The 20068-nt window shown below is 43.9% G+C and overlaps 1 protein-coding gene across 8 annotated transcripts in view; it reads right to left on the bottom strand.

Annotated features, from left to right (window-relative positions):
* Window positions 1-20068, bottom strand: part of PAK3 (p21 (RAC1) activated kinase 3) — a 275327-nt gene that overhangs the window by 117029 nt on the left and 138230 nt on the right. For 7 of the 8 annotated variants that reach the window (XM_082447614.1, XM_082447616.1, XM_082447615.1 and 4 more), the window contains exon 1: window positions 957-19659. The exons of the other annotated variant lie outside the window; for it this stretch is intronic. The gene's annotated coding sequence lies outside the window, so the exon portion shown is untranslated. Of the gene's footprint in view, window positions 1-956; window positions 19660-20068 lie in introns of those variants that run through there. 8 annotated transcript variants of the gene reach the window in all.

Below are 20068 nucleotides of genomic sequence, written 5' to 3'. Positions count from 1 at the left end.
GAACAAGTGGAGCCTCTGGCTCCCTCCCTGCGGGCACCGCCCTCCCACCGCTCCCGCACTCCACCCCTCCACCACCACCGAGGGAAGGAGAACCTGCCAGAGCAAGAAATCGAAAAGGTCCAATCCCTCCGAAAGTGTGGCAGGAATCCTGCCAGAGCAAGAATCGAAAAGGTCCAATCCCTCCGAAAGTGTGGCAGGAACCTCGCCAGAGCCAGTTCGCAAACTGAGGGCAAGGCCCCCTGCAAGCTGAGGGGGTCAGGGAAGGGGGGCAGTGGACCTGATGACCCTGCTCCCCAGACAAAGACAAAGGCCAACTGAGGGACCCCGGGCTTTCTAGGGACATTATTGCATCATTCTAGTCCTCGCAGGAGAAGAAAAGAGTCCTCCTCTGATTGCCCTCCCCCCCACCAAAAAGGGGGAGGGGGAATATAGAAAAATAAAAGAAAGGGGGGAAAGGCGCCCGTGTAAGAAAATCGTCACTTTTTCTGCTTGCTCGGGTTGGGCTGTTCCCCCTCCCCCGGACTTGCCGGGGCCGCGGCCACACCCCCTCGCCTTGGGGGGGGTAGGGGGCTGCCGTCGCTGCTACAGTGGCTGGGGGAGGGAGGCGGGAAGATGGTATAAGACTTACAGCCTGACGTAGCTCCGGGGGCGGATTTAGCCTCAAGCGGCCCAGGCCCCAGTAAGCGAGTCTAGGGCTTGACCCAGCGAAGGGGCCCCGGTCCTCGGGAATGGCCCCGACACACCCACTTGTCCGGGTTCGCGAGCCGGGATCGTGTACACGGTGCGCCGGGTGTCAGGGCTCTGGGGGAGCCACGTAGGGGACTCGAGGCCGGGGCGCCGCGACAGCGGGAGGGGGGTCCGGGCAGGCAGAACATCTGCCCGGCCGGCTAAAAGCAGAGCCCAGCCGCCACCCCCTTCCCCAGAGCGAGCCGGGTGCCACCCATCGCGGGATTTACCTGCCACTGGTCCAGCCACCCCGTCCAGACCTTGCCTCTCCCTCCGAGCGCTCGGGCTGGCTGGCGGGGCTGGGGCGCCGCAGCCCCGCGGCCGCAGCCGCAGCCCCGGGCTCGGCCCGCTCCCCACCCCCCCGGCTCTCCTCCCGGCCCTGCACACTCGCTCCGGGCCGGGGAAAGCTGCAGCCCCCCGCGCGAGACCCCAGACGGTCCGCCACCCACAGCTGCACGCCCGCGGTCGAGCCCTGCTCGGCAACAGCTCCCTCGCCCTGCTCCTCTATGACGTCACCCGGGCTCTGCACCGCGCGGAGGCCAATCAGAGCCGGAGCAGAAAACTAAAATCACCCTGAGTGGGCTTACTGGGGACCAATCTTTTGTTTCCAGGCAGGAAGCGCCGGGAAGGAAAAAAAAAAATGAAGGGGAGGGAACAGGGAGAGGGAAAGGAAAAGGAGATGGAAACTTCTACACTGTCAGGGTTGTCTAGACAGAGGTGTGGCCCTCGAGAAAGAGGCGCACCTGACAGTGGGAGGGGAGGGCGGTTATTGAGTATATCTTCCTCAACTGCCCCCGCAGGAAGACTGGGATTTCAGATACATTTTCAGGGGAGGAAATCTGTCCAGCTACACAAGCACTTTTTACTGGGGGCAACTGGTTTGGATTTGGGACACCACCTGTCAGGCAACCAGTTTACACCGATGGAGTCTCCAGAATCCACAGTAAACTGAGAGGCAGGTATGGCAATGGGGTTCAAAGAGATGGCAATCTAGATAGGAAAACTACCTTTCTGCCCATGAAACACACATTTTAAAAACAGCATTATAGGGGCTTCCCTGGTGGCGCAGTGATTAAGAATCCGCCTGCCAATGCAGGGGACACTGGTTCGAGCCCTGGTCCGGGAAGATCCCACATACTGCAGAGCAACTAAGCCCGTGCGCCACAACTACTGAGCCCACGTGCCACAACTACAGAAGCCCGCGTGCCTAGAGCCCGTGCTCCGCAACAAGAGAAGCCACCGCAATGAGAAGCCCGCGCGCCGCAACAAAGAGTAGCCTCTGCTCGCCGCAACCAGAGAAAGCCCGCGCGCAGCAACGAAGACCCAACGCAGCCAAAAAATAAAAATAAAAACAGCATTATACAAAAAGAGAATGATTAATCTACTTCAAATACAATATATATGTGTGTATACACACACATATATAGTTACATTAACAATTGTTAAGATGCGGCTGTTTCTGTCCATCCTTTCCCTAAAACCTCCCATGGCATCTCTTGTCTTTAAGAAAAAGTTCAAATTTTTGCCCATGTTGAAAGCCTTCTAAAATCTAACCTCAAATGTCATCTCTTGCTACTCCAAAATCCATCTGCCCTAGGATTTGGCTAGATTATGTAAATTAGCGTAGACCCCAGCAAGGAGACAGTAAGCTGTCATCAAAAATGACCAAAAATGCAAAATAATAAGTACATTCGAATTATAATGATGTAAAATATGCCTACACACACACACACACACACACACACACAAAATCAGAGATGAACATAAAATTATAATAGTTGGGTTAAAGAAGTAGAATTATTGGTGATTTTTCCTCTTCACTTTCGAACTTCTTTTTATAAAGATAAATGTGTCCTCACATAGTTAAATGGTCAAGATGGGTCATGACCCTCCCCAGTGCACTTCTACCCAATTTTCTCAACACTGCATAACATCCAGCAATCATTTCGCTGTAATGTCAACAAAATACGTTTCAAGACCAAGAGTGAACTAATACATCTGCCAGGGTCCTCTTAGGAAAAGTCACACAACAGGCCTCTAGATTCACGAGAGACAACATCTGGGGAAGTTGGAGATTGGGATTCCTCTTTGGACTAATTCATTTTAAATTCTGATGATATTGGGAATTGGGAAATGAATAATAATGACCCTTCAAGTCTACGACAAAGCAGGAAAGAGGGAGGCAAAGACTAAGTAAACCACATACTTTTAAGACTTTTTTAAGAATCACTTTGCATTTTACTTTTTATTTTCCTTAATTAAAAAATATATTTATGTATACATGAGTATTACATGAATTTTGCAGAGATGGGATTTGTGTCTAGATCTGAGTACAAAACCCATGCTCTTTCTAATATGATGTGTGGTATTACTGATTTTGTTAAAATACATATTTGCTTTAAAAAAAAATCTGAGTATACCAGCTTGATTTTTTTTTTTAATCAGTCATTTTTAAAAGGCTTTTTTTTTTTTTGGTGTGGTTACTGTCTTCTAATGCAAAAACTCCCATCACCCTCCTCCTCAAATCCTTGATTAATAGGTTTAAATCAGGATGGTTCTGCTTCCAATAATTTTACAGATACCTTTTAAATTAACTTCGGGGTTAAAAAAAGAGCAACCCATCACATTGATTTTTATTTTTACATCGTGGTAAACGTAATCTAAAAATCACTGATATAAATGAATGTCATTTACTTAGTGCTACATCTCTGATTTGTAAAATGCACTTCTTTGGGTTATTTTAAACAAGAAGAACACTTAAAAAAAAAAGAAATAGAAAGATATAACTGGATTTTCCTGGCTAATGACTTAACTTGAGTCTTCTAGGCTACTGATTTAAATTGTAATTAAAAGGTATTTGATTTCACTCTAATCCTCCCATATACCTCAGCTATAACGCAGAGCTATTTATGCAATCACCCCACGTGGTTATTTAAACATTTCATGCGTGTATTTCTTCTCTCCCTGGTGATTATAGAAACTAGCACGGGGCCAAAATCCTATTAGGTGCTTGACAAGTTAAAGCATAGTGGTGTCCTAGAAAGAAGACTGGACTTAGGAGCGGGGATCAACACAAAGACTTCAGTCTTCCTGTGAAAGGGTGATAACCTATTTCATTCTTGATACCATACAGCAGTTTTTACTGCTGCTGGGGTTTGTTCTCCAGGAATATAATAGCATAACTGCATGGGACCCTGCAGGGAAACTGAAATGTCTTAAAGATTTCATCTGTGTTCATCAACTCCCTTCCCCAAGCTCATTGATTTAAGGATACGACAACACTACCATAATAACCTCTTGGCACGTGTATCCTGCTTCTTAGGTTACACACCACTTTTGTTTCTCCCCGTTTGATCCTCACAATAACCACGACAGTGTACTGTGGCAATTATTATGACTTGCATTCCATAGATGAGTGAATGGAGGTCTGGGGTTGAAAGTAGCCTGTTCAATGCCTCAGAGAGATGGTCCTAGAAATCAGGTCTCCCACTGTCAGTTCTGTTCTTTCTACCACCCTACATGGCAACTTCAGTTGTATTTCTCCTTTGGCTCCCACCAACCCAGTCAGCCCTTTCAGTCGCATGAGAAGTGAGATGGGGCTTGTAGCAACAGATGTAAACAAAAACGAATATCTTCAAACTGTTCCAGCCGAATCCCTGCTAAAGGGAACCCACCAGGTAAAAGCAGCCTGGATATTCTGGCTCCCTTTCCACCCCTGCCTCAAGTCCCAAAGCCAGAAATTATTCCCAGTAGTCGACTCTGGGTCTCTGTGGCTCTCAGTCTTCACAGCTTTTGCTGCAACAGCTGAACTTAAAAAAAAATCCTCCCTCCTGCTCGGAATGCAAAAGAACCTGCCTTGGCAGCTAGCGCACAAGGCATTGGCTGGGCGCGCGGTGCCCACTCCTCTTTCATCCGGGCCTGCTCACTCTATCCTATTGTCATCACTGTAGTCAGGCCCTACTGGGCTCCTTCCCATCCCTCCCACCTTCTACTCCAATCATTAGGGGCTCCAGCTGTCCTGAAGGAGGCAACGTGGTGGGTATCCTGCAGGGCAAAGGTCTCATCCCACATCCCTTAAAACCAGAGGCTAGGGAAAGAGGGAAGCCCGTGGCTAGGAAAACACCATCCTCGTGGGTCTTCAGAGTTCTGGCCAGGGAATCAGGAGACCCAGACTGTAGTCTAGCCTCTGGCTAGGAAACCTTGGGCAAGATTTGAATTTCCCTCAGCTTTAAATTTCTCCTTTGTGAAACCTGTCCTGCCTGTCTCCCTGGACTCCTGTATGGATGCAAATGGCTAATGGAATATGAGTGGTTTTAACAGATTTCAGAGCTACACACCTCCTTAATAGACTGGACGAACCCCCATTTACATATACTCCCTGTACGGTGGAACTTTGGGACTGGGTTGGGGGGGGCGCTCCTCACCTTCCCTCACTATAATTAGCGCCCGTTAGAGACCTGCCCTGTAGAATCTACCAGCTTTCAGAAGCCCACAGCCTCTGCCCTCCTCCCCTCCACCAGGGAGTTAGCGAAGGAAAAGCGGAAGACAATTAAATGCAGGTGGCTGTGGATGAATTAATATGAGAATTAGGAAGTTCCTCTCCTCTGACTCGGTTTTAATTAGCCCCACTTCCATGGTCCTACATATCAAACCACATTATTTAATTGAGCTGATGCTCTGTTTTGCTCCTAAGTGGATCACATTATACATTCCTTCCCCACACACTCCGATCCAGGCACGGCCCGAACCTAAGTCAAACTGCAGAGTGAATTTGGAAAGTTGGTTTCATTGCTCTCTCCATTTTACTAGGGGAAAAGAGAGAGAATGAGAAAGTAGAGGACAAAATCTAGGGGACAAAGAGCCAAGGAGAGAAATAGAAAACCAAATCTTAATTTTTTTTTTTTTCGGACCGGCTGGACTATGACGTCATGCTTTCTCAGCTCACCTGTGATTGGCTGCTCAGTTCAGCATCTGCTGAGAGCTAAAGGCTGATTATTTGCCAGAGATACAGACCTTTCAGGGAAGCTTTGAATCATTGCTGGTTGTCGTGACAACCTGGGCAGTGTCTGCTCCTGATAACCACATAATGAGGTTGTCAGGAACAGAAGTGCCCCCATCCCCACATCCAACCATCTGAAGTGGTGAGCAACAGAACATTTCTCTTAGGAGGCAGAGGGAAAAAAAAAATCAACAGGCGTGGTGGAGATCCTCTCAGGTAAGGTACATCAGCCAAATCCTGGAGAAAATCTCCTTCTTGAGGAGATCCTCACCTAGCATCTGCAGGTTCCCATCTAAACCCCACTGTATTCACTATAATTCAGCGACCCGAGGAACAGGTGGTGGAGGGGTGAGGCATCTCTGCAAGCATCCAGCAAAGCTGAACAGAGGGAAGTGAGAGTGGAATGCTAAATAGATTAGGGCAAGGCACATTACATCTCTTCAAAGGACACCATCATGGCATGGTCGAGGGCCAAGAGAGGGCATATGTCAAAGATGGCAGGGCATGGCCATACCCAGTCACCAAAGCCAGATACAAAGGGAGCTTGAGGAGGATGGGTTGTGTGCTTTTCTTCCTGATGCTTTCATTTCCCTGGAGGTCAGCACCTCACTCTACATTATCTTGGGGCTCTGAATGTTCTTGAGAGGGAATATCAACTGCACCTTTGTGACACGTTATACATTCCTAGGACAATTTTATTAGCACCTACTAAGGACAAAGCACACAGCTAAGTGCTACAGATGCTATACAGACGAACCAAACCTGGACCATCTCCTCAAGGAACTTGGGATCTAGCTGGGGAGAAAAAATACAGACCCAAGTAACTGTGATACAAGACAGGTGTAGTAAGTACAATACTACAAGGAAAATCCCAAGTCCTCGATTTCAGAGAGAAGAGAATCACATCCAGACTGTTACATTCCAGCTCCAAACCATCTTTCCGGGTTCTTCTCCCATCAGTCCTCCTTTATACCCCAAGCGTCAGCTCCATCAAACCAATATCTGTTTCCCAGATATGCCTTGACTTTCATACTCCTGTGCCTTTCCTCCTGCTCTTCCCTTTGCCTAGCATAGCTTTCTCTCTCCTTTCCCTACCTGGTGATATTTAACACGTATTTCCAGACCCTACTCAAATGGCATCTCTGTTGATGCACAAACGGTTCTGATATTTATAACCCCACAGGGATCTGTAACTGGTAGACATGGATGTTGACCGACATCACTATTGGGTACCATATTCAAATTCAGCGACATACAAGAGAACGTTGATATAACCAATTTTGGATTATTTGGGGGGAAGAGAATAGATAAAGTCACACTACTTTTAAAAAAGTCTTATTAAGATGATCAACACAAACCTGTTCTGCTACACATCTTCTATAACCGTTTTAAATTTTGAAATAGTTTAAGGCTCACAAGAAGTTGCAGAAATAGTACAGAGAGTTCCCAGGTATCCTTCAATGAGTTTTCCCCAATATTTTGATACATTGTATTATTTTATTTTACACGGCCACAGTACATTGTCAAAACCCTGGAAATTGACATGGATATAGTACTACTAACTGAAATAAAAGCCTTTTTCAATATTCACCAGTTTTACATGCACTCTCCCATTAGATAATTTACCAACTCAGCTGAAAAGTAGCAAAACTATTAATTGTAGATCTGAGTGTCAACTTTTTTTTCCCCCTCAGGCCCATCCCCTCTGAAAAAGGCCAAAATCTGAGAGTCAAAACTTGCTCAGGACTGAAAGAGAGAAAATCAGCTTGGACTAAGAAAAAACAGCCCTGCCATTAATAAGGCTGGGAGGACAGACAAATAAAGTCAGCTGCAAAGTTAACAGAAAACACTGTTTTCTCCCAAGGTTACACAGCAGTTGTAGAATGCCATAATGACCTTTGTCTTCTTTGAGCGACTACTACTATTGATACTTTCTCGCCAGCGATGGCCCAGACCTGCTTTGCTATTGTCATGTATTACTGGGAATACCAATTACTAAGCCACCCTTGACTCATGACCCAATTCCTACTCAACCTTCCTTCTCCTGATCCTGCCTCCAAAGCTGCAACCAATCCAGAAGTCATCCCTGCTTCCTTAGACCCTCCTCAGCATCCTTCAGTGGGAACCCAAACACTAGAAAAGATGTTCCCTCCTCCCTCTTTTCAAGAGTGGTACCCTACGGTTCCTCTGGAATGTACTTCCTCAGTGCATCAGGTCAATACATTTGACTTTGTCCAACTACAGTCTTGTCTCTGGTAGCCTTTGGTTGATTAAGCTTTAACATAAATAACGCGATAACCAACCTATGGCTATCTGGAAGGCCCCGTGAATTATCAGGAGTTAGCCATATTTCCTTGAATCTACCTAGAGTCACACACTATACCTAAAACTGAGATTGACGCAGTAGGTGCCTAATAAATTCTCACTGAGTGGACGTGGGATTGTCATATATTAGATTCGTTGGAATGCTACTGGACCCAGGGGACAAAAGCCCAGAGAAACAGTATTGCATAGAAGTTCAACATGCAGACTCTGAAATTAATCTGCTGATATTCAAATTCCAGATTCACTATTTAACAACAGCTTTGAGACCCTGGCAACTTATTGAGCCGTTCTGAACCTCAATTTTCTCATCTGTGAAATGGGGATCTAATAGCACCTCCTTCTTAGGGTAACTGGGAAGATTAAATATAGATTAAATGCATGTAAGGTGGGAAAGCTTTAGGGTAGTGGATCCCAATTTGCTGCGCTTGGAATCACCTGGTGATCTTCACAAAATGCTGGTGCCTACCCCTGCCCAGAGATTCTGATTCAATTGTTTGGCATGAATCTGGGCATTAGGGTTTTTAAAAATCTTACACTCTAATCTCCTCTGATTCTAATGTGCAGTAAAGTTTGGGAAGCACTACATTCAGGATTTCATTACTTAAGGATTACCTTTCCTCCTTAGGTTAGTGGGTAACCTCTCGCCATCTCTCTCAGGGCCAGGAAGTAGAATTGGGGAATTTTCCCAAAGGGCAGGCAGGCATTTAAGTTTGATTCTCCCTCAGGCTTTACCCAGCTTTTTCCTGCAATCCCCACCCCAACTGCCAGATGGTTTGTTCGACTTGGAAAAAAAAAAAAACACAGCCCTTTTCTTCCATGTGCAGAACAAAGCGATGAAGACTCTGAATATTTGGGTAAAACTGCAGCTGTATTCATCTTTGTCTCCTCTTTCCCCCTTCCCAAATACAGCTCAGTCACACTTCAAATCAAGTGGTCTCAAGTGTGAATTTAAAAACAAAGTTCAGGGAATTCCCTGGTGGTCCAGTGGTTAGGACTCCATGCTTCCACTGCAGGGGGCACGGGTTCGATCCCTGGTTGGGGAACTAAGGTCCCACATGCCGTGACATGGCCAAAATAAATAAATAAATAAAAATAAAGTTAGAATTGAAAAAAAAAGTTAATACGTGCACGCAGGATCGGCTGGCCGTCACAGACGTGGTTGATAGATGCAGATCTCACTGTGCCGTTGTTCCGTATAGGTATGCACCTGTTGAGCCTCATAATCAACCCTTATTTTGTTATAATCCAGGAACTGGTTACGTTCAAGGTTCTCCGGTGTTCACTTGACCAGGTCACTTGTTGGGGAAGGGACATCCGAAACAGCTTGCCCCTCCGCCCCTTTGAATCAACCAAGCTAATACATTCCCTATCCAGTAAATACTAAATATGAATTAACTGATGAGCTTTATAGGTCAGTTAAAAAGTGAAGTTTAAAATATGTTCATGTTGATCTTTTACAAGTGGTTCACCCCCTCCCCTCCTTATTCATTCCGGCGGCTAATATGGAAAATGTAACGAATTCTGACATGCCAGGCTCAAGTTTACTGCCAAAAAGGAAAGGGGGCAGGTTGCTAGGCAAATTAATACTATAAGCATAGGAAAGCGACAGCCTGCTATGGGAGTATGCGAACACGCAGGTTTTAAGCACCACTCTGACCGCACTTTGCATTCAAATAACCAGTATGCTAATTACAGGTCTTATCTGTTTGTTCAAGGCCTTAAGAGTCTTGGAAGCTCAGAGCACAGACCCCAGCCAGCAGTTTGACTGCACGTTTGTGGAAACAATAACACGGCATTTCTTTAAACATATTTTCAAATTCAAGCTGCTTACAAATCGAGATTGGCCTTTCCCCCATTCAGGGAATTAGTGAGGCTTAACTGTGTTCACTATGGTGCCGGCCCGCACAAACCCCTGCTAACAAAGGCTCTGACTCTTCCTGGAGCACTGCCGGTGGGGGCAGATTTCCATGGTAATTTGCTGGTTCTCTTTTGAAAGACGTGGGGCGTCTTTGGAAACGGGAGGAGGGTGCACTTTCTCACTAATCTTGGGATCGTCTTTGACCCTTTTTAATTTTCACCACCCATGTAAGGCGAGAAAGAACTCTTAACCCGGCTTTTTGTAATTTAAAAAGCAAACTGCCCCCTCATTCTGTTCTTGAGAGGGAGGTAGACAGACAGAGAATCATTCTCCCTCTACTCTAGTTGAAATTATCAATCATTTATCAAAGCTACATTGGGGGTGGGGAGCTGAGGATTTATCACCCTTCCCCCCAGGCTCTATTTGGATTTGCCTGCTGGAGGGGGGTGATGGTGAAAGTTACCGTGTTCTAGTTATACCACACTGCCCTCAAATTCCTTAGATTTTTAGTAAACTCTAAATGATCTAGACTCTCCATAACAGCAGCCTCAAGTAATAAATTTATTATTATTTTTTTTACTATATTCCACTTTTTTTAAAAGCCTGTCCCACACACACAACACACACACATGTTGACATCTGAGTCACCTCTCTGGAGTTTAAGACGATGATCCACGGACACGACAGGCCTGTCCTAAACAAAATTATCAACTAGTCTTAATATGTTTTTTCCCTTCCTGTGTTCCATTCTTCCTTTCAGGGACTTCTCCCAGCCCCCCAGAGGCCCAGTGAACTAAGGTTGCTGCCCATTTCCTTCCTGGGTCTGTGAAAAAGGAAATCTGAATGACTTCTTCTCAGTTCAGTCTTAGCCATTCCATGTATTGCTTCTTTTAGGTATCTGCATTTAGGAATGAAGTGCACAGGTGAAAATGCAGAAGCCAGTGTAGGTTTGCGGGGAGTGGATGAGAAAGGCACGTTTTGGGTGAAGAAAAAGAGCCTGCTAACGAGACCGTCCCACAGCCAAGTTTGGTTCCGATGCGGGCCAAGGTTCTCAGACATCAGAACACCATGATTTCAAAGACAGACTTCTGCATTCATACATGGAAGCAAGACTTTTCATCAACTCCGAGAAACTTAAGACAAAAACAGGGCTTTTGGCCAGAGAGAAATTTAAAATGCCTCTCAGTGCCGATGACCCTCAGCTTTCTGGTTAATTTCAACCTGACCATATTAGGAGTCTAGGCCAGTCCCTGCCTCAAGAACATCTGTCTCCACTGCCGTGCATCTTTATGCATCCCGATATAGAAGGCTGGGGGTGATAGTGCGGTTGGGGAGCAATCTCATGGCTATTTTAGCAGAGGCTTGAGATAACCTGGATGAAAACAGACTGGTTAAATTGGAAAGCCATTTTCTGGTCTGGGGATTTTGATTGGCTACAATACACCGCTTTATTTTTAAATAACATCTTCATTTTTAAACACTCAAGTTCTCTTGTTTAAAAAATGACATTTAAAAATAATCCAGCACTTGAAGATAAGTTGGATGTTTTCTGCAACTTTTGGAAAATCTGCTTGTACTGAAAAACAAAAATAATAATCAAATACAGTTTCCTCTAAGCAAATTCTCTCCCTGGTCCATTTTCGATGAACTCTGAGCCCAAAGCTGTTTCTACACTGGCCCAGGGAAATGAACTAGGCTATTTACCTAAGAGGTCATTTGCAAGGCTCCTAGGGAAAGGGGTAATAGTTTTTCAAATAATCTACTGTGCCAAAACACACAAAAAAGGAAGGCACAGGAACAAAACAAAGGAATGCCCTGGCATTCCAGTCCAGTGGTTAGGACTCTGTGCTTTCACTGCCGAGGGCCTGGGTTCAATCCCTGGTTGGGGAACTAAGATCCCGCAAGGCACACAGCACAGCCAAAACAAAAACAAGCAAACAAAAAAATACAAAACAAAATAAAACCTCACACATTCCCCTGGAATAGTGGCAGGATAGTTTCAAAGTGTCTGAATCAGAAAGGCAAATAAACTACAGAAAGGTTTAGAGGCTCAAGGACTTGGCTACCGGGCTAGGTGTTCTGAAACTCCCCTGGGTGCAAACCATTCACAAGCTCCATTCCATAAGCTAGAGCTTATCAGTTACTCTGCTCAACTAGAAAATGATTGGGTGCCATCCATCCACATCACAGAAAGGGAGGCAGTTCCCAAGGAAGCATCCTAGAGGAGATGACGATATCTGATACCTAGCTTGAGCTGAGAATGAAGTATGAAAATCCCTAAGGACAGAAGACACAGAGGATAAGCAGCCCGTGTTTAAAAGCTGCCTCACAGTCGGAGCTATACTATTTACAACCTGTGATTAGTTTTATTTCAATTCATTTCATTTCATTTAACAGTCACGACTTTTCTTCAATAGCACAGAGCAAGAGAAAATGAATTGAATCCAGTGAATCAGTAACCTCCTGAACACATTATTTTATATGCAATGGAGTGATGGGGCTCTGAGCTAGTTTCCCCAAAAGTCAAGTCAAACAGGCCCAGTCCCTGCCCTCTGGATGCTCACAAAGACAGATAATCCAGGAAGGAACAGAAATGTGTGTGCAAGAAATATTGGACAAACATTGTGCAGTATCAGTGGCCACCTGTGAATATCTCATGGACACTTCTGAATGGACCAGCCGGTCCTCTCCAGCACACTGTGGGGTTGGTGAATGTTATATCTCAAGATATGCAAATTAACTTTAAACACGAGATTAATCAGGATGGGTACATCTGCAATCAAAAAGATAAAAATGATTTCGAAATTGCCTTTTATTCATGTCATGGGCAAAAGAGATGACTGTCCAAAAATGAAATAAATAAGATCAATGCTTGATGGCAAGGCCATGTTCACTGCTATCTATCCAGCGCTTAGCACTCTGCCAGGTATCTAGAGGTGTGCAGTATTGATGAACCAAGCGAAAGACATGCTGTATAAAGAAAAGAGTTGGTGCGTGCAGTGGGGAAAACATGGGGCAATGGTGGGTACCGCTTGGGTGGAGAAGCCCTCCCTTGCTCACTGTCAAGAGCATGGTATTGCACCTTCCAGAATGAAACAATCGGAGGTGAAGTTTTATGTGCAACAGTTGATCAAAGAGGCCAAGAATTGGCTGTGACAAAAATACAGGAAGAAGGAAGGACATAAACAACAATATAACTCATCAGTTCAGATGTTAGAGGGTATTGAGAGTGGCAAAGGAAGGGAAGGCACCACTTAAAACAGAGGTTAAAGAGAACAGAAAGGGCTTGTGCTAATAAATCAGGGGAAAGAGAAGAGACCAAAAACTAGCCCTGTAATGAGTGAGAGAGGTTATGGAATGAATAATGATTCAAGCTTACAAGAGTGGCGCCTTTTTAAAAGTCAGCTTTCAGACAAATGAATAAACTAATTTAAGCAAGCAGCAAGTCATGAAGGCCTCATAAAAATAGCCATCAACCAGAATGAGGTAAGGGACTACTTAGGAAATGTGAGCCAACTCACACAGCCAGCAGCTATGATATACGAAATCATAAGAAGGAAAAGACCGGTTATACTTTCTGTGCTGTATTCGGATTTATGGGAGAGAAATGTCAAAAGCCACGACAAGAAACACAAACAGGAAGACCTCATTCATTTGAGCCCATCCAATTTAGTTTTGTGATAATTCCAGACCTAGGGTGGAATAAAGTTATCTTTTGCATTTCCTACCAAAGAACTGTTTGCTAAGTAAATCACTAGTGTTCATGTCAGACAGGATTTAACCAGTTTGGGAAAAGATCATTTCTTTTAATTATTTCTGTGGCATTAATTTCTATATCCATGTCCTAATCATCAACGTGTCTCATTCATTCAATGAGCAATCTTTTTTTTTATTACCACCTATTATGTGTCAGGAAGCACTAGATAGAGATAGAACTATATCTGTATTCCTGCCCTCAAGAACCTCATACTCAGGGATCAGAGATGGAGGAGGGGAATTAGAGGGAAAAACATCCATTTAAAAATCATTATTCAAATTCTTTTCCCATTTAGGTTGTTACAGAATACTGAGCAGAGTTCCCTGTGCTATACAGTAGGTCCTTGTTGGTTATCCATTTTAAATATAGCAGTGTGTACAAGAATTTGAAAAAGAATAGTTACATGTATATGTATAACTGAATCACTTTGCTGTACACCTGAGACTATCACAACACTGTTAACCAACTATACTCCAATATAAAATAAAAAGTTAAAAAAATCATTATTGAATGTCTACTGTATGTCATGAGAAATGCTGTATATTTGACCTATGTAACCTGCATTTCCCCATGTACACGGGTACAAATGAATTTACCGTAACAGTAATAACTCAAGTAAAACTTGCTTCCTCTTGGTACAGTGGGGAACAACAGAGAATCTTTTCTTTATTTCCCCAACCAATTACTATTGGCTTTCCCTTCCTCCAAACTAACATCCCGCAGGCAAATGGAGCAGCTAAATCTCAGGAAGAACCTGCCAGAATCAGCCCCTGCACCTCCATCCTCATCCCACCCCGAAGATCTTCTTAATAATTAGAAACTTTCCAAGAGCCTCTTGGTGTCTAGATGAAGCTTAGCTGTCTAACACCCAGAACACTCCAGAAAACAGTTTGAACCTTTATTAACTGTTAGGTCTCAAGTTTCCCGAAACCATACCTGACCTTGATCACACATGAGATCACGTACACTTTAATAACTCGCATGGCACTGACTCGTGTCCCCCACTTGCTCAGTCCCCCTTACTGCTTCCCCAGTTATTTCTGAGAATCCTCAAGAACAGTTCTTTTCTGTTATTCTTCTACTCCCTCTCTCCTCACAAATGTCAACTGCTAGCAAATTAATTGAACAAATGTTTCTTAGGTACATACTATGTGCCAGGCACTGGCCCAGTTGCTGGGAATCCAGCGGGGACCACTGACAGACAAGCGTCCCTTTTCTTACGGAGCTCACATTTTTAATGAGAGACAGTCAGGGGCGGCCCCTCCACCCCTTGCCAGCAGCCGGAGGGAGCCTCTGGCTGTGGGGACACAGAGGCCCCTGCTGGGGTGGGGTGTGGGTTCCTGGGCGCTCACAGCTGCAGATGCGCAAAAGCCCATGAATGATGCCACCCTCCCTTCCGGAAGCTTTGGCTGAAGCCATCTATGGGTCTACCCAGAAAGGTAGAAACGCCCCCTTTCTTTTCCCTGCCACACTTTGTCACCTGGACACTGAAGCCACGTTGCTTCTACCCTGTATCTCAGTGAGGCCCATGGGAGAAGAGGGGTTTCAGCTTCTTCCTGCAGCAACACCCCCTTCTCCAGAGCTCCCACCACCCCGGCTCAGACTTCCCAGCTCTGTTCCTGTGCTCCTCCACCTCCACAGCCTTAGGTTTCCCAGAGTCCTCCTCACAGAGCCTTGTCCTTTCCACAAATCGTCTCAAGTAAATAGACATCTGGTGGTCTTCACACACCCAGATGTGTCTGAATCTCAATTTAGGGTCAGCAGCAGGACCCCTGATACACATAATGTATTTCACGTAACTCTTAGAATAACCTCATGAGGTCAGGTACAATTCTTCAGTCCATGATCAATAATTCCAAATTCCAGAAAGCTTTGAAAGCCAGTTTTTTATAAGTTGCCCGACAAAACTTATACGGTAACAAAACCTGTGAGGCTCTCTCTGTAAATATTCATATGTTTCATTGCAGAAATATTAATGTGATTGATTCCTGGGTTCTGTTCCAAATCCCACTAAGGGTGTTGTACACCATGCAGTAGTTTTAAAATAAAGAGAAAATACTGAATTATGAAATTTATCTGGCCCGAAGGCTTTTGGACAAGAGGTTGGAAAACTACTTCTACACCAGTTTTATAGATAAGGAAACTGACATTCAGAGACTTGGTCAAGGTCACAGAGCTAGCAAATGGTGGAGCCTGGAGGAGAATCAAGGTCTTTCTGACTCCTAACCCTTTGCAATGTCCAGTACATACGTTTGGCTGGGTGTTTATGTAAGAGGTAGGGTGTATGGGTGGATGTTACAATCAAAGGAAGGTTGAGACCAAGTAATCAGAGCACATCTCAAAATTCTGCCTTGCAAAATTGTGTATCTGTTAGTTAGCCGCGTTGGTAGTATTGTTTGTCACAATTCTATCCTCAAAAGAAATTATTTTCTGAGAGTACATTTTAGTACTGCTTTTAGAAAACTGACAAAGGGTTAATGAGAAAACTCAGAAAGAGGATCCATTTCTAAAGGATTCCATGCTGTTTATCACTCTACTCTCTGGTGGGGACATGTGGATTTGCAGTAGAAAATCTGAACAGTACTATTTGCTCAAGATAAACCCCCTATGTGGCCAAATAAGCCATGCTCCAGAAATGTGACAGCTTCATGGTGTATTCCCAGCACTCTAATAACCATAACCATAAGAGGTGCTATTTTTGAGAAACTACTAGGGACAAGAAACTCTGCTATATAGTTTATATCATTTTATTTAATAATCTCACAACAACCCTGAAATGCAGTTAGAGATGGTGATGATGATGATGAAGATGATGGTAACAATATATTAAATCTTTCCAATGTGGTAGGCATTGTGTGGGCTAAATTCTTTATGTGAATTAATCCTTTCAACAAACCTGTGAGACGTACTATTATTATCCCATTAGATAAGGAAATCAAGGCACGGAAAGCTTATAGTAAGTGCCCAATGCCACACAGCTGGTTAAGTAGTCACTATTTCATAGCGGAGCGAGGCTTAGAATCCAGTTCTATCCGTTTCCAAAGACCAATATGGCCTCAGTAAACTGGTTTCCTCAATGACATATGTTAGAATGCCCCCAAACACTTCTTAACATCCAGCTACACAGTATATGCGTGCAACAGACTGTCCGATTAGGTTGGGTTACTTACGTGGATTCTAGAGTCTGATATGCAATCACTCATTAATTATGAGAGCCACCTGATGACTACATGTGCCCTATGAAGTATCATCAGAAAGAATATTTTAATACAGACATCAAAGGGTTGGGAAAATGCCAGGTCGCGTGTGAAAGAATCACATGCAGCTCCGGAGGCTCGGGGAAAGTATCACTGCATTAAAGAATACACCAATTCTCTACAGACAAACAGAAGTGGGTAAGATCTGCCCTCAATTATGGGAGCTAAGAGTGAAGATTCCCCCCACTAGGTGCCCAGCATGTAGCAACATGTTCAGACTCTCTGGAGAGCAACATTAGATCAAAGTAGTGACCGAGACAGGATATCACAAAGTAGACGAAGTGCAAACAGTGGCTGGGTCAAGTATGATGTCTGGGGCTACAGGATGGCATTTTCCGTGGGCCTCAGCTGCCTCACCTGTAAAATGGGGATCACAGTAGCACCCCTAGCTGAAGGAAGGGAGCTACAGCAGATAGTCTCAAGGTCCTTGCCAGCTCCAAGATCTATGATTCATTTGAAAGAGCCATCCAAGAGGTAGAGTAATGACTACAAGTACACAAAAGCCTTAACATGAGATTAAGACATTCTTGTGCTCAAAAATTAAAAAAAGCCTTCCCTCCTCACCCCTGCCCCCAGTTCAACCTGAATTGCAAAGATTTCCCTGCAGGGAAAGAATTGCAAAGATTTTTCTGCAGCAAACATAGCCCAGTCTCAGAAAGGCAAGATGTCTCCATTTGAGGCACGTCCCAACCTGGACACATGGCCACAACCATTCTGAAGTCACAGAGTACTTATGGGAACCTCACTGGAAGCACACGCAGTCCATACAGATGATCAAATTCAGCAGTTTAAAGATAGGAGCTTCAAGACAGCTCTGGGTTGGTGCAACTGCCCTGGAATCCCAGCCAGGCTGTTCTTTTGTTTCAGGGTTACCTTGTGCCCATCTAATGCAAAATCATTTTGTAATGGCTTGAATGGGTAGAAAATTGACCATAAAAAAAGAAAGAGCTAATCTAGTGCACTGCATATCTGGCAAACGGGTTAGCAGAATGCAATGTCAGGTCCCGCTTTATCCTGCACTGTCATTAATGATACAGAGGAGAGAAAGAAAAAGGCAGTCAGATTCGGTCTACAGACGAGCCCAATTAAGGGTCGTCTGGAAGCAAGGACATTAAAAACAATGGATGTGGGTGTGAAAACAGAACACTGTGCTGGAGGGTGCAGATGGGAAGAAACGGCCCTATTCATCTGGAAAACGAATTAAAACTCACCATTCTCAGGATGAACACATCAGGCGGCAGTGGGGGATTGCCAGTGGGAAGAGGAAGAGACCATAACAGCAGTCTGAAGGAGGCCCCGGTCCTGACATATGAGATACAGACTGTGTCACAAGGCAACGAGACTGTGGTCTTACAGAGAAGGTACAAAGGGAGATGAAACACCCATCAGGTTGTTAAGCAGAAGGAAGATGTATTCTGTTTTGGTTTTGCTTTATTTGGCTAAGAATATCTGGTCATTACCCATTCATCCCATTTATTCCTTCAGCATGAATTTACTGATGCATTTGTTTTGCTTAGCTCTTTACAAAGTACTTGAGGAACTACTTATGGAGCTAGGTAAGATGCAGCCCCTGCTCTCAAGAAGCTGAAAATATAAGTCGGGAGACAAGACATCTATGCAAGAGTTATAAATATAGCAAAGAAACATCATAGGTTACAAGGTAATGTACAAATCACCTCTTTTGCTATGGATACAGTGGGTTTGAAGAGCAAGAAAATAGTGGTGTTGAGTAGAATAAAAATTAACCAGAAGCCCTAGCCTCCAAGGACAGATAGATAGATTGTTTTTTTTTTCTCCCAGACAGGACTTGGAAGATTCTACTTCCTCAATCCCCCATGAGCTATGGGATGTGCCCATAACCAACTAACCAAGACCCTTCAGGGTAGCTACAAACCACTAGAATTAGATGAGGCAACATGATAGGTGTGTACTGCCTGGCAAAGAGGGCTTATAACGTAAATATCTTCTCTCTACCCTGTAGAGGAGGCTCTTTAGGAAAGGAGCTGCCCCTCTCTCAGTGGATCAACTAAATTTTCAGAACTGACATTCAGTCTCATTTCTCATATCCTCAAATGCTCACTCCTAGGTGGTGCTGAATATATAAAAGTCAACATCACACCGCCTCCAGATTGGGAGACAGGCAGAGACACACACTGGGATGGACAATTACAGTTTGTATTGATTGAGAATACAGGTTCAAAATCCAGCCATGCAGGATTCAAAAACAATTAGAAACCAGCAATAAAAAGATAACCAACTCCCCCACTCCCAACACACAGACCCAACACAACATACGTCTACAAATTAAAAACACAAACACACTTCTAAACAACTTTTAAATAAAAGAGGAATTTAAAATGATATTACAAATGCTTTAGAACTGAATGATGATGAGAGCAGTACCTATCAAAGTCCGTTGGATGCAGTCAAGGCAATATTCAGAGAAAAATATATGGCCTTAAATTCACTTACTAGAAAATAAAAACAAATGGAAAATAATTAATTAAGCTCTCAAATCCAGAAGTTATAAAAAGCACAGTAAAATAAATTCATGGAGAGTAGAAGGAAGGGATTGATAAAGATAAAATCAGAAAATGGTGAAATAGAAGACAAAATATTTTAATATTAAAATAATATGTAACCAAGGTAATATTAAAAATAAGAGAATACTACGTAAAATCTTATTAAAAAGTGTTTTTTAGTGAGGTACCATTGGTTTATAACTTTCTATGTTTCATGTTACTTTGTATACCCTACAGTGTGCTCACCACCAAAAATTCAGTTTCCATCTGTCACCATACAGTTGATCCCCTTTACCCATTTCACCCTCCCCCCAAACCTCCCCCTCTGGTAACAGCTGCTCTGCTCTTTGTATCTATTTGTTTGTTCTAAACTAATATATTTCAATGGGAAAATTTCTAGGAAAAACCAAATTACTAACGTTTATCCAAGAAGTAGAAAAAAAATCATAGGCACAAATCATAGAACAAGTTGAAAAGATAAGCAGTTTTATCCTTCCAAACCTTTAAATCAGACAATTCCCATTTTATATAAATGGTTCCATAGTATCGAAAAGATGAGCTGCTCTCACAACTTGAACAGACAGGACAAGAAGGAAAAAGAAAGTTATAAACTAATCTCACTTA

The sequence above is a fragment of the Balaenoptera physalus genome (genome assembly GCF_965194825.1).
Source record: "Balaenoptera physalus genome assembly, chromosome: X".
NCBI lineage: Eukaryota > Metazoa > Chordata > Mammalia > Artiodactyla > Balaenopteridae > Balaenoptera > Balaenoptera physalus.
The sequence above is the reverse complement of the archived record's forward strand: the minus strand, read 5'-3'. Positions and strand labels throughout refer to the sequence as shown.